The following is a 15,885-nucleotide window of genomic DNA, read 5'->3' on the forward strand; positions in this document are numbered from 1 at the left end:
TTTCCTCTGAGATTGTGGCACTGTTCAAGAGGAGGGCTGAAGGAATTAGTACAGAATACAAGCAAGAAATGTGAAATCTAGTATCTCATCATCCTCTTGTGCAAGCAGTGTGTCCAAAGGAGTCTACTATTCAAAGTGCAATCATGTGCAATGCTCATAACATCTTGGCTCTTGTGAAGCAGCCAAGCTGTAATGAGGAGTTATATTTCAAGCATACAACATTGTCCATGATGTTGAATTCAAAGGAGAACATGCATATGTCAAAAGTCTCAAGACTCCTTAAATTTTTGCGTCGGTCCTTGTTGAAGGCTAAATTGCGGGTGACATTGAATGCTGACGGTGGAATTTTTTCATTGGCTGCATGTCAAAAACATGCTCGTCATAGCACAATCACAGATGATATGAAAGAGATGGTTTACACATTTTGGAGGGAAGAGACCGGTGTATCCCCCAACAAAAAAGATGTTTGTCGAAAGAGGATGGGGAGAAAAAATTACATAAAGCACCCTGTACACCTCCTTGATGAACCTCAGGTAATTGATCTAACCAAAGCACCATTATTCAAGTACACTAAAAAGCATGTGAAACTTTACAGTTAGCATATTGGTTGTTATTTACACTATAGTTGTTTATGGTTTATTCTAGCTAGAACATGCTATATTTTATATGCTAGTTCAAATCTTCAATAATGTTGATCACCTTACAGAGTGTATTATTTATCATATTAGTAATGCTAACTAGTATACAAGCCATACCTGGAGGCACACTGTAAATGCTAGTTAGCATACGGTCAATGCTAGTAGTTAGCATATGGTAGGTGCTAATTAGCATACCATAAGTGCTAGTTAGCATATTCTAATTTTAAGTCCCCTTTGTACTCAAGGTGCTAGCTAGCATAATGTAGGTGCATCTTAGCATACTGTAATGCTAGTTAGAAATCTGTATGTGCTTACTAGCATACTATAAGTGCATCTTAGCATACTGTAATAAGTGCTAGTTAGCATATTCTTAGTTTAAGTCCCCTTTGTACTCAAGGTGCTAGCTAGCATAATGTAAGTGCATCTTAGCATACTATAAGTGCTAGTTAGCATATTCTAAGTTTAAGTCCCCTTTGTACTCAAGGTGCTAGTTAGCATAATGTAAGTGCATCTCAGCATACTATAATGCTAGTTAGCACTTTGTATGTGCTTACTAGCATACTATGAGTGCTAATTATCATACTTTAAGTGCTGGTGAGCATACTATAAGTGATACTTAGTATACTGAATGTGCTAGTTAGCATAATGAATGTGCTTGTTAGCATAATTTGTGCTAGTTAGCACTATTTGTGCTAATTAGCATACTGAATGTGCTAATTAGCACACTGAATGTACCAATTAGCTAACTGAATATGCTACTTAGCATACTAAATGTACCAATTACCCTATTTAAATGTGTTAGTTAGCATATTTTAAGTGCTAGTTAGCATAATGTAAGTACATCGTAGCATACTGTAAGTGCTAGTTAGCATATGATTAGTGCTAGTTAGCACTCTGTATGTGCTTATTAGCATATTGTGAGTGCTAATTATCATACTTTAAGTGCTACTTATCATACTAAATGTGCTAGTTAGCATAATCAATGTGCTTGTTAGCATATTGTTTGTGCTAGTTAGCATACTAAATGTGCTAATTAGCACACTGAATGTAACAATTAGCTTACTGCATGTGCTACTTAGCATACTGAATGTACCAATTATCTCCTGAATGTGTTAGTTAGCATATTGCACATGCATGGAAGCATACTGTAAGTGCTAGTTAGCATATTGTAAGTGTTGGTTACATAGAGTATGATTCCATGCATGGCATGTATACTAATTAGCATAACTAACGTAATAACCGCCTTCTAACGCTCATAATTGCAGGTTGAGCTCTTCTACAGATTCAAAGAAAAGCATCTAGATTGCAAAATAGGTATGAGAATGTTTGAGATGATGAAGTTATTTTTTGTATGGCGGTTGAAAGATAGATACACATGCTGCTACGAATATCATGTGCAGATGTCCTTTTTAAAGGACACATTTAACCATTTGCAGTCTCAATCATTTGGTTTGCATGGAGCCTAATGCAAATGTACATGCAGCGTTTGCGTTAGAGGTGATGAAACTAGCATGGGTTGCATGGATTTATGTAAAACTTTCAAAGGTGTCACACGTCTGTGGGAGTCAGTTCTATGACTGAAGCAGATAGATGCTTGTTACAACAACAGTGAGGTGAATGTAAGAAATGTGGTGTGAAAAAGTTGGAAACATGCTACTTAGAGACACAAATCCTAGGTAATAATATCTTGGTGAATTTGTTAGAATATTGGAGGCAACAGGTAAGCACGGAGACAAAAAAAAAGAGAAAAGATCTTGTGACTAAAGAAATGCAGTGCTGGGAGTTTCTTCAACTCTTACAGACCAAGCTGAAGGTTTTTATCAAACATAACTATATCGCTCAATGGCAAGCACAACAGTTCAAGGATTGTATTCTTAGATTTCCTGACGATGTGGTTGTGTCGGTTGTAGACTTTGCAGAAAACTATGCATTCAAGTAGCAAAATGAGACTCAATCCATGCATTGGCACTCAAGTCAAGTAACCATTTTTGTGCACATAACATACTACCACAGGGAAGGGGAAGTAGTCAAGACAATCCACTTCTTCATATTAGATGACAAAGTGCATGACATATTGTTTATCCAACATTGTTTTATGCTACATTATGGCTGGTTACACAGAGAAGGTGTCACTCCAAAACGTCACTAGGTCTGGTCAGATGGTGCTACCTCACAGTTTAAGGCTGCTAGGGCTTTCTATTTTGTTGCAAGGTATGCTGGACTGACAAGAATGGAGATGAACTGGTTCTTCTTTGGATCAAGACATGGCAAGGGAGAGCATGACAGTACAGGCGTAGTTGTTAAAAGAACGTTGACACATGAAGAGTTGAAGCCTAATGGGGCCACTTTAAAGTAGTGTCCTGCAAATGTGGTTGCCTATTGCCAAGCCAACCTATCAAAGGGAACAGTAGCATCATATCCTCTAAAAGAAAGGGAATGTGCCCGTGTGTTTTGGGAGATCAAAGTAGGTGATGTAAACAGGGAGGTTAAAATGGAATTGTGCCACGGTTGATAAGTCTCACACCTTGCATGCTTTTTGTGGTCACAACCGGCAGGATGCAACTATCATTTCCACAAGACCATTGGCCTGCTTTTGTGATGCATGTATGAACCACAATTGGAATCGTTGCACTAACAAATCTCATGTGCAGCCTCAAAGGCTCTTATGTCATGCAAGGACTGTATTACAAGAAAGTGGATGCATACACCTTGAAACTAGACTACAATCAACCTGTTGTTCACATACTTTTGAATCTTGTACGTTGTATCAAGATACCCATGTAACACTTGCAAAGGAGAAGGCAAATGTACACAATCACCCTCAAAGATTATAAAGCAATCTATAACAGCATGCCATTCGGTTTTTGACATGAACATCATGGTCTTCTATTCTATTTTGTATCTTGTGTATTCTTACTACTACAATAGTATATGCTAATTGTATACTAACAATGCATACACCTTCAAAATAGACTACAATCAACCTGTTGTTCACATACTTTTAAATCTTGTACATTGTACCAAGATACTCATGGAACACATGCAAAGGAGAAGGCAAATGTACACAATCACCCCTGAAGATTATGAAACAATCTATAACAGCATGCCATTCGGTTTTTGACTTGAGCATCATGGTCTTCTATTCTATTTTGTACCTTGTGTATGCTTACTACTACCACAGTATATGCTAGCTGTATACTAACAAGCTTCTACAAAGTGTGTGCTAGCTAGCATAAAGCAAACTAGCATACATTATATGCTAACTAGCATATACTATATGCTAACTCGCAATGGACATGTTAACTGTATACTTTCTACAATGTGTCAATTGTATCAATTGTAACTAGCATACAATATATACTAACTAGCATATAGTGTATGCTAACTAGAACAATATATGCTAATTGGATACTCACTACCATACAGTATATGCTAACTAGAATATAGTGTATGCTAACTATCATAGTATATGCTGATTGTTTACTAACAAGCTTCTACATAGTGTGTACTAACTAGAAAACAGTATATGCTGACTAGCATATATAGTATATGCTAACTAACAAAGTATATGATGACTAGTGTATATAGTATATGCTAACTAGCACAATATATGATGACTAGTGTATATAGTATATGCTAACTAGCACAATATATGCTAATTTTATGCTAAAAAGCTTTTACAAAGTGTATGCTAGCTAGAATAAAGCGAGCTAGCATATACTATATGCTAACTCGCACAGTATATGTTAACTGTATACTATCTACAATGTATCAATTGTAACTAGCATACAATATATGCTAACTAGCACAATATAAGCTAATTGGATACTCACTACCATACAATGTATGCTAACTACCATATAGTGTATGCTAACTAGCACAATATAAGGTAATTGGATACTCACTACCATACAATGTATGCTAACTATCATAGTACATGCTAATTGTTTACTAACAAACTTCTACATATTGTTTAGCAAATAGTATATGCTGACTAGAGTATACATTATATGCTAACTAGCACAGTATATGCTAATTGTATACTAACTAGCTGCTATATGGTGTGCTAACTAGCACAATACATGCTAATTGTATACTAACTAGATGCTATATGGTGTGTTAACCAGCATACAGTATTATGCTAACTAGCATATAGTGTATGCTAACTAGCACAGTATATGCTAATTGTATACTAACTAGATGATATATGGTGTGCTAACTAGCATACAATATTATGCTAACTAGCATACAGTGTATGCTAAATACCACTGTATATGCTAACTATATACTTACTTGCTACTTTATAGTGTGTGCTACCTAACAAAAAACCCAATACATAATTCTGTAACACTTAAAAATGGAATAGTAGGAGGCAATTGTTGAAAATATTATCTCATCATTAATTTCCAGCATCAAATAAAATTACATAGGGTTTAATTTTACAATAAGAGTCACACCCCCCTAAAAATATTTAGGCCTCCTCACACAGAGTATGTATAGACCGCCCTTTTCTATTGCCTCCTTTTTCTCTGCTTTCTCCTTGTCCTCTGCTTTCTCCTTTTCCTCTGCTTTTTCCTTTCTCTCTTCTTCTACGTTGCCTCTCTACTGCCCCTCTTCTTTTCTTTCCCTCTCCAATGTAGCTTTCTCCTCTCTCTTGTATGCTAGGTCAGCTTCCATTTGCTGCTCCTTTTCTTTTCTTTCCCTCTCAAGCCTAGCTTTCACTGCTCTCTCTGCTTCTAGATCAGCTTCCATTTGCATGTGCATTCTATTTGCCTTTACCAACTGTTTGAGGACTTCATCAGAGAAGTTATTAGAGCCTGCATCAAATGTATTTTCAGTCACATACGCTGCGTGATTATCTGCCCGATTATCTGACTGCAGCCAAAGAAAAAGCCAGTCTTTCATAGTTTTTATAAGAAATTGTTCTCTCTCCTCAGCACTCTGGTCCTCTAGATTCGGAGCAACGAGCCAAGCTTGTGCTAGGTTCTGACACACTTTGTAGAGCCTATCATCAATTAGAAGCGTGTTTTGGGCATTGTACGTAGGAGCGTATTTCCAAAACACGGCTAAATCTTTCATAAACACAGGTTTATTAAAGATCTGCTAGGGTTTCCTCTTGCACTGCTCTTGCGCAAGAATACCGGCAATCCTTGGCACTTGCAATTTAAAAACAGCCCTGCAAATAGTAATGACTTTACATTGCATGCTTGTGCTCCAAATATACACACTGAAGAACTGAAGACACCATACGAAAAACTTGTGGTTGTCCTTGTCATAGAACACATGCCAGCCCTCTACATTGTATTTTATCAACTCATCTGCATATGCAAGGGGATTTTTTCCAAAGCGAGTCTCTACCACCCTTACCAAAAGACCATTGAAATCTAGTAAAAGAGCCCTTTTTTCATCGCACATTCGCTTAGGCACCGATATTGGGTCTGGAGGAGGATACCATTTAGCATATATAACCTCCCCAGATGGGTGAACTGAATTTAAGTGCTCAAAAATTCTACGGGCACGTTGTGAATATTGTTTGAGCCGCTTTTTGATCTCCAATTTTTGTCTCCTTATCTACTTGGCTTTGCGGACTCCCCTTTTTGAAACTTTCTGCCATTGCATGGCCGCATTTACATCAGGCAATGAAATTAATGCCAGTTTCTCTTCCTCTGCAAAGAAACAACGATATGAGTGAATAAGTTCATAGATTGGAGGAAAATTATAATGGACTCCTGCTCAACATATATTACACAAACATTTTTACCAGGAAAAAAAAAAACTACAATGTCATCCACAAGTGGCATTAGCTTTTCAAAATTTCATAGCCATAAGAGTGAAGGGCACATGTATGGGAACACTAAGTAAAGGCCAAACAGTTGACTATGATAGTTGCCTGCTTACGATACAGAATCTAAGGAAAGGTCATTGACACAGTTTTTTGCAAGGTCTTGATGCGGTGGCTTTCTTTTCACCTTTGGTGGTTTCAGCTTTGTCCTCCATCTTCTTTGGGCAACCACAGCCGTTGCTTGCAGTTTCTTTAGGTACCTCTTCAAGGCCCACTTTTCTCTTTGCCTTAGCCTTTAGCAAAAAACCCTCAAGAGGGCTGTTATCACACCAACTTCCTGTAGGTCCTCTATGTTGTTAGTCTTCAAAGATTCCATTGAGGCACTAGCACTAGCACTAGCCATTGTCTGGTGAGAAGTTTTTACTGTTTCAGTTGCAATAGGCTTGTTATCACCAGCTTCTTTCAGGTCCTCTATGTTGTTATTCTTCAATGTTTCTCCTGAGGCTTTGGCACTAGCACTAGCCATTGTCTATTGAGAAGTTTTTACTATGTCAGTTGCAGTAGGCATGTTATCACCAACTTCCTGCGGGTCCTCTATGCTGTTAGCCTTCAATGTTTCCCTTGAGGCATTGGCACTAGCAATAGCCATTGTCTGTTGATAATCTTTTACTGTGTCGGCTGCAGCAAGCATGGGGGTCGAAGGGTTCTTAGTTGGAGCCTTTCCCTTACCTTTGGTGTCATGCACACTATCCACAACTGCAGGGGCTTTGAGAGGCCTATAACCAAAAAAATCTTTGATTACACCCTTTACAACAAAATATGCTAACTGTCATATTGTATATGCTAACTAGCATATATAGTATGATAACTAGCATACTTGGCATGCTAATTAGCATATTCATTATGCTAAGTAGCACACCTTTTATTCCCAATATGATCAAGCTTGCAGACTATATGTCATGTATGCTAGCTAGCAAGCATACATTCAAGTATGGTTTCTTACCAATCTCTGGTGTTATTGGATGTTGTTGTGTTGCAAGGTTGCACAACCATGTGGTAGATATGCTTCTTTTGCAGGAGGGAGCATCATAGGTGGTCCGAAGGGAGCATGTAGCAGCAAATCACAAAAGGTGATAGTTATGCTCACAAGGGAGCTTGACCATTGCAAGTAATGGTTGGACCTCAAGGGGCAAACCACAGCCAGTACACATGTTTGTTAAGATGTTGTCTTACACCTCTTTATCCTTCATAAAACTAGAAAGGGCTAGATTAGTTAGGGTAGTCTGGAGAAACGAGCCCTGCAGCTTGGATTGCATGTGTATCAAAAGTTCAAGTTGGCTTTTAGAGTTTTGCACCTTGGATTTTGCAATGTCCACCTCAACCTACAAAACTAAGACAAAAAGAGCATGGTAAGTACATGAGTTAGTTGAGCACATGTACCAAACATAAAGTGCAGAGATGAAACTTACAAACACTTGCCAGTTTACAGGTTATGTCTATGTCACTATCTATGGGTCATTTTCACCAGCAGGAAACCCCATAGCCTCTATGGTGTCTTTGGTTGTCTCTATTTTGATTTCAAGCTCCATCTTTCACCGGGCATCCACATCATTGCTTTGCAATAGAGCCTGCAACTCCATCTCAGTTGCTTGCAACCTCTATCTCATGGCCATGACAATAGGATTGACCTTTGCATTTTTTGCATTCAAAGCCCTAGCAACTTCCAGAGCCTCTTGCACATTGTTTAGATTTTGTTTATCATACTGTAGCTGTGTTTTCATATGAAGGACAGTTGCCTTCATGCACTACCATTCCTCCAACCCACAAAATGAAGAAGCTTCCATTTCTTGTTGACTATTTTGATGAGGCAGAAGTGTGGCCTTGGTAGATTTGTCTTGCATGGGGATCATGACCTTCAAAGCTTTCCATCGGCCTGCACACATCAAAGGGAAATGTGCTCAACTGTATTGTATGGAAATGTGCTCAATTGTATTGCATGGAAATGTGCTCAATTGTATTGCTTAAATGTATTGCATGGAAATGTGCTCCAGTGTATTGCATGGAAATGTACTCAACTGTATTGCATGAAGCTTCTTGTGGTAGAAGTGAAAACATATAGAACCCACACAAGAGAGAGAGAGAGAGAGAGAGAGAGAGAGAGAGAGAGAGAGAGAGAGAGAGAGAGAGAGAGAGAGAGAGAGAGAGAGAGAGAGAGAGAGAGTACCCGAGTCATGCTCCTCCACCTTGACTGCCTGCCTGAAATGGGACATTGAGGAACCTTGAGATGAAGATGGCTTTGCCCTTTTGCAGGGAGACGGAGAAGCAGAAGGGGTTCTACATTTTTTGCATATAGGATGGGCAGTCGGCTCTTTGGAGCTCTTTTCTTCAAACTCCAAACTCTCTTCTTGCTTAGCAGCCACTGTTGGCTGCTGAGGAGAGCGCAAATGCCTTCCATGAACCACCTTGCTTGTAGGCTCCACGTTGCTCCGGATCTTTTGCTTCATCACTTCCCCACTCTCTCCTCTATAATGCCCACGAGTGCCAACAAACAACTTCAAAGACTAAATTCAATAGGCCACCACTTTTGATTATTCTATTGTACTTTTTACTTTAGGAGGTTTTAAATATGATTACCAATATAATGACTTACATGCCTAAACTTATGCTAGCTAGGTATGCTTGTTCACACATGTGAACTAGCATAAAAAGCGTAGCAACATTAACATGCTTCTACCCTACATTGCTCGGTACCCTCTTTGATTATACCATCCCCTAAATCCCAAAGATTCCCACATTTGTAATTTGCATTGGTTTGTGTAGAGGTGCATTGTCCATACAATTTGCGTGGTCCAGTTATTCCCACATTTGTAACTTTCATTGGTTTGTGCAGAGGTGCATGCTACATAGAATTTTCAGTGTCCAATTGTGTTTTCTCTTTTGGCAGTTATTCCCACATTTGTAACTTTCAATGGTTTGTGTAGAGGTGCATGCTACATAGAATTTTCAGCGTCCAATTGTGTTTTCTCTTTTGGTAGAGCATCCCTTTTCTACACCACCCTTGTGTACTCGATGGGTTGCAGTAATGGTGATTACATCTCCATCATAGGAGGTTTTTGAGCAAGAGTGCAATGGAGAGCTTGGATGCCATTGCATGAGCACATGGTTAGAGCTCATTATGTCTATGTTCCTTTACAAGCGGGGTGGAAGTGTGGTGCCATAGGTTGTATATTTTGTCTTTGTTAACCTACCATTTGGGGGGGTTATCCACTCATCCCTTGGTGGGATGTGTGCATTGAGGATCATGTTCAAGCTGCTATTCATTTGATGCCATCCTTTGATGCAAAGCACATTGGCAAATTCTGAATGGCTGCCTGTGATGCTATTGCACATGCATAGGAGATTGAATTTGGTTTTGTAGTGACCAAACATAAATGGAATGTGCTTCATAATAAGATGGTTTCATTTTGCAGGGGACTCCCTCTTCTTGGTCAAAGGATTTTGTTGAGCTTTTGACTTGATGGTCCATCGATGCATCATGGCCACACATCATACGGCTTATGGATTTGTTAAAGTGGGAAGCGAGCAGATTGAGGTAACATGCATGCTAGCTTGAGCTTGAATTTTGTGTTATGAACTTATCTTGCATCACTAATCAACGTCCATATGTAGATTGACACATCCATGCTACTCTTGGTGCATCGACGCGGCCCTCCAACTCCAATCCATATTTTAGAAAGTGGGTCGTTCTTTTGCGAACTTGGGATGAGTCCTATAGGTTGCAGTATGCAACATTATCTACTTGACTCTACAAGTGCCATTATAGACTCTGCTGACTTCTGGTGTGGAAATAAACAGTACATTAGTGCTTTCTTAGGGTGCTTTCTAGAGATGATGTGTCATCCTAGGGGGTATGTCTTGAGATCGATTGGAAGACAATACCTATTCTTAGGAAAACTTTGGCATTGGGATGAGCTTGTGTGTCTCTAAATAGTGACAAAGCTATAGTCACCCATTACGTGTCCCCTTGATTTCCTCTAGGCGAGTAAGGCAAGTGGAGGCATCCATGTCTGTGGATATAGAGGATGATGGGGATAGACCAATCGGAGGAAATATTTTTGATGACTTATAAGACTCTATCCTTGCATTAGGACTTCTATGCATAGTATTTTTTCTTCGATTATGGAAGAAGATTCATTTTTTCCATCTTTGATATGCTCTCTTACTTGCTTTACTTGGTTTTGATATGTGTTGATATGTCTTGTATCAAATCTTATCATGACTGATTGTTTTTTTGCAAGGAATTAAATGATGTCCATATTTTTGTTTTGTTGAAGTGTATTATCAGTATGTATAGAGGCGGTGTGGCAGGATGAATGGCTTTCAAACCATAGTCGGACGTGTGCAATTCCAACAATTGCAAGAGACGACACTAATTTATTAGTGATGATGAGTGCGATTCATGCTGAGATAAGAGCAACATTGCATCTTTCACATAGTATTGTACTTGCAATAATTATTTTGTGGTCTTGACCCTCTCTCTACTAAGAAATGGCTTAAATTCAAAAGTAAATGTATGTGTATCATGCTTAACACCCTCTCTCTCTCTCTCTCTCTCTCTCTCTCTCTCTCTCTCTCTCTCTCTCTCTCTCTCTCTCTCTCTCTCTCTCTCTCTCTCTCTCTCTCTCTCTCTCTCTCTCTCTCTCTCTCTCTCTCTCTCTCTCTCTCTCTCTCTCTCTCTATCACCCAAGTATGGTAGATCGGTTATGCCATTTCCCTCTTGAATAATAGGTCTTGAGTTCAACTTTCCTCATTGGCTAGATCTTTAAGGTCTCTTGGGATAGTTTCCTATGACGTTAAAACTCTTCTCTTCTTCTTCTTCTTCTTCTTCTTCTTCTTCTTCTTCTTCTTCTTCTTCTCTCTCTCTCTCTCTCTCTCTCTCTCTCTCTCTCTCTCTCTCTCTCTCTCTCTCTCTCTCTCTCTCTCTCTCTCTCTCTCTCTCTCTCTCTCTCTCTCTCTCTCTCTCTCTCTCTCTCTCTCTCTCTCTCTTTGTTTCTCCTTATTAAACTTGTTTGGTCTATTGTAAATCTCCAAACCTCTTCTGGTGACAAGAACAAAAGGATGACACAAAGAATCAATGATCTCATGAAGGAGGTGGATGTGCAAAGAAGGAAAATTGAAGACCATGGTTGCACAATTGATTGGGTTGCAAAAACTACATTTGGCTGCAATCATCCACTCGCAACCTTTGATGCCATGCGTATCACCTCACACACCTTCCCATTAGATTCCATGCAAGGTGGAGAAAGAACAAAGCAATAGAACTTCTTTCCAAGAATGCAGGGGTGGATGAAAGGCGAGTTTATGCAAATAGGTAAATAATATTTTATTTGATTGAATGTCATTTTTATCATGTAATTTTTGTTGTGGATCAAAAATTGAATATTATGTGTTAGGGAGTGTGCTTAAGAAATGATAGGTTGCAATGGTGACAAGGATGAGGTACAAGGTTCATTGCTTCATGATCTCATTGATAAAAGGGAAAACATTAAGAGGATATCTAATACATCCAATAAGAGGCTGCAGAATTCTTACAAGCACATTTCTTATAGGAGGTACAACAAATTGTCACTCCAAGGGAAATGCTTACTGTGTGTGATTCAACAGGAATTAGTTGATGAGGCTAGAGAGCCATAGGCCTCTTGATCACTTTAGCATTGTATGCAAAGGGTATCCACAACTCCTTGTTTCCAACTCCATATAACATCCAAATGCTAAGAAAATCAATGTATCAATACATTGTAGCCATGTTCATGTTGGGTTTGCAAGCCCGGTTCGGTCGTCCATACCCATGGTGGGCATAGTCCTTTATAGACACTACCACATAAAAAGTGGTAAGACCACCCCTTTGTTGTTTGGTCGGGTTCTGGTATGTCTCACGGTGATGGTTGTTTGAGGGAAGTACACACACACACACACCTATGCTATAGTCAAGGGGGGGGGGGGGGGGGGGGGGGGGGGGGACTTCTACTCATGGTTTCAAGTGAATGAACTCTGCCATGGTCTGTCTGGCTTGAGGGGGGGGTTGTTGGGTTTGAAATCCGGTTCGGTCATCCATACCCATGGTGGGCACAGTCCCTTATAGCATGCAGACATAGCTCAAGTTATTTTGGAGTTTGCATGAAAAAAATTATGCCTACACCCTATCTGTTCAAGGGGGGTTTACTGACCTAGCACCAGGTTAAGGATACACCAAAAATCCTTGGTTGTGAGAGAACCTAAAAGCTCTAATACCAGTGTTAGGCTTGTGTTAGGGAGGATGTGTCATGGCACCATGCCTGCATCCTCCCTAACACAAGACTAACAGTAATGGTTTCAAGTGTATCCAAGACACGATTCCTCTAACGTTTGCCCCGGGGGGTTCACTATGTGTAAAACTACCATATCACGTGCATTCAAGACATGTTTGTAAAACCCCTTATCTGTGAATTTTTTTAAGAATGTAATGTACCCTTGTCTTTTAAAATCTGTACGTTTTTTTTAAATTTGAAAAAATAATGCCCTTCTGTATATATATTTTTGTAAGTTTCAAGACCTTTAAATACCGATCTATTGAACTCACGTGATAGGTTACATTTTTATTAGGTGACCTCCCCAGGGTGGAGGCCTTCTAGTACTACGAGTTCAACATTTTGTTCATTGAGGTGGAGATGCTTCAACAAACAATGATTCAATTTTACAACCTCACTCTCAAGGAGACAGGTGGAAGAGAAATCTTTCTTCTCAAACTCAATGAGTTTCAAGTGGTCAACGGAAAATCATGGAGACAATTTGATGCTTTTATGAGTAGGGAATTGAAGAGGAATGCACTACAATCATAGGAAGAAATGAAACATGTTATGGAAAATAGCAAAAGCAAGAATATTACAGTGTGCATTCAGAGAAGAATATATTGTGGCTAATAGCATGGAACCTCTCATGCGAGAACCATAACAATGTGAGGTGGTACTTCACTTCGGTAAGCATCCAAGACATTTTCCATTATCAAGGGAATGGGCAGCAACTCCACGTGCTAGAAGTAGGGATGTTTGACATTGAATGGCACTTATGGGGGGGCATGACAAAGCTTAAATATATGTTGGGATATAATCACAATGCAAACACTCTCTTTCCTTGATTTGATGGTTGTCATCCCAAGATGCTAGTGGAATGTGCAAGTGTTCAAACAAAATCCACACATCGTGGAGGACACAAGTAGCAAGGTGCAAAAAAAGCTACTGGAATTAATGTATTAAACAAAAAACTATTTGCAAACTAGTTCAATGGTATACAAAGTTGTGACATCATCACAAGCCTCCTTGTTTTTGTGATGGCATTCCACTTTGCAAAGCTCACATGTGTACTCTACATGCATGCCTAAGAGTTCTAGACAAGTTAATCATGCTACTTGTGAAATATGCATGAAACATGGAGCCCGTTGAGAGATGAGAGGAAGAAATTCGCACTCTCAAAGAGATTCTCCCCCGGGGGCGGTCACTTTTTAGAATGTGTATGCTATCACGTGAGTTAACCGGAGAGGATTATTAAAAGATCAAAATGTATACATACAGAGGGAGGTGGGGGTTTTTTAAATAGGCACGTAGTATAAATGTAATATGTATATTGAGGTATTGTTAATAACCTCTTGAACGCACGTGATATAGGAAGCTTTTGATAAGTGACCGCCCCGGGATTCTCCCAAGCATAGGGCTTCATGGATGAGTGCTAATGCTTGCAACGGACAATAAGAAACCAAATGCCACTCAAGGAAACCCCAAAAAGATTTTCATGGTTAGATCGAAGGTAAGACATTTGCTTTCAAATCACTCTAATGCAATGCACCACACCAATTACAAAATTTGGACGAAGATACATGATGTAGTAAAATGCACGTGAAATGATGTAACACTAGGTATCAAGTGTGCATCTGTGTGGGAGTCATGTAATAGCATGGACAAAGTCTTATAGTAGCCTTATTTGAGTGATGAGGAAGTTGAGGCATTCAAGGAGGCCATTTACATATTCACAGAAAAAATAGTTTATGCGTGGGGGGAACACACTACACACTACATGGTGAGTAATTAATACATTATCTTAAGCAATAGAGAATCAAGAGCCATACTCAATTTTTTGCAATCTAATTATTGCAACATGTATTATTTGTGTACAAGACATGTTTTCTAGATGAGTAGAGCTCTCTGGCATTTTGGAGCAACCAAGGAATGAAAATGTCATACTACTAAGAAAAGGCATTGCACACATTTTGGGTCCAAAACCCAAAGCTGCATGACCACCGCAATGAATGACCATGAGATTCTGTCGTAAGCCTTATCCAAGTCAATTTGCACTAGAATTCATTCTTTCTTGGTGAAAGTAGCACACTCAATGCCAACCATAGCTTCCAAGATGTTATCATAAATAGAGTGTCCTTTGATGAAATTATGTTGATGGGGGGTGATGATTTTGTTCAAGATTGGAACCATCCTTAGTGAAATCACTTTGCCAATGAGCTTGTATGCCACTTTCATCATTGAGATAGGATGCCAGTGTTTTAGCAAAGAGCAACAAAGCAATTTGGGAATAGGTTTGATCAGCCCTTTTTTGAGGCTGGCATCCAACTGCCCCTCCACGAGAGCCCTGTTTGCTAGCTTCACTATTGGAATTTTAAGATCCTCCTAAAATTCTTTAAAGAATTTGACTATTAATCTCTCTCACTCAGAGGACTTTTCCTTACCTAATGCCTGCAAGGTAGTCCATCATTCATCGATTGAAATGGGCCTCTCCTATTTTTTCACTTCAGTTGGCAGAACACCACACTTAACAATGCCAAGCAGTTGGGTCTTGGCCTCCTCGACCCTCTTTGAGCATTCTTTAGGTTGACCAATAATTTGACTAAGATCGTCAAGCATGAGTTTGGCCATAGCATTCTGGTCTCTTACTACATTCCCCTTCACGTCCGCGATTGATGTGATTGAATCCCTTCTTCTTTTGACCTTTAGAACTCTAAAGAAATGAGCATGGTTGGCAAGGTCGGGTTTGAGGGCAAGCTCTCTGGCTAGCAGGCGGGTCTTTTTTATCTCCTAAGCTTGCAACTTAGCAAGTAGTTATTTTTCCTCAAGCCATCTCTTATGCTCCATCACTGAAGCTCTTCCTTCTTGATTTCTTTTATATAGCTCCTCTACTTCTTCTTTGAGCTTCGTGTTTGTGACCTCTTACGCCTTTTTCACTAGAGGCCCTACATGTTTTATCATTGATTGGATGATATGCACCAAGGAGGATGAGACACGAGGGTCAATTGAATACACATCAAGCTTCAATTTGTAAAGAGCCAGGGACCTAAAGAAAGGGTCCTTAAAGAGATGTTCTCCAGAGACTAGATTCTTCTCCTTCCCTTTCGGGGAGCAAGTGTCATTACTAGCCTTGGCTATG

At 39.5% G+C, this 15,885-nt stretch overlaps 1 pseudogene; it reads right to left on the reverse strand.

The window, feature by feature from the left end:
- Positions 1 to 6,949: 6,949 nt before the first annotated feature.
- The window catches only part of LOC147463732 (uncharacterized), a 30,815-nt pseudogene continuing 21,879 nt past the window's right edge, over positions 6,950 to 15,885 (reverse strand).

This window comes from Adiantum capillus-veneris, chromosome 2, assembly GCF_014529385.1.
Source record: "Adiantum capillus-veneris isolate H3 chromosome 2, ASM1452938v2, whole genome shotgun sequence".
Lineage (NCBI taxonomy): Eukaryota > Viridiplantae > Streptophyta > Polypodiopsida > Polypodiales > Pteridaceae > Adiantum > Adiantum capillus-veneris.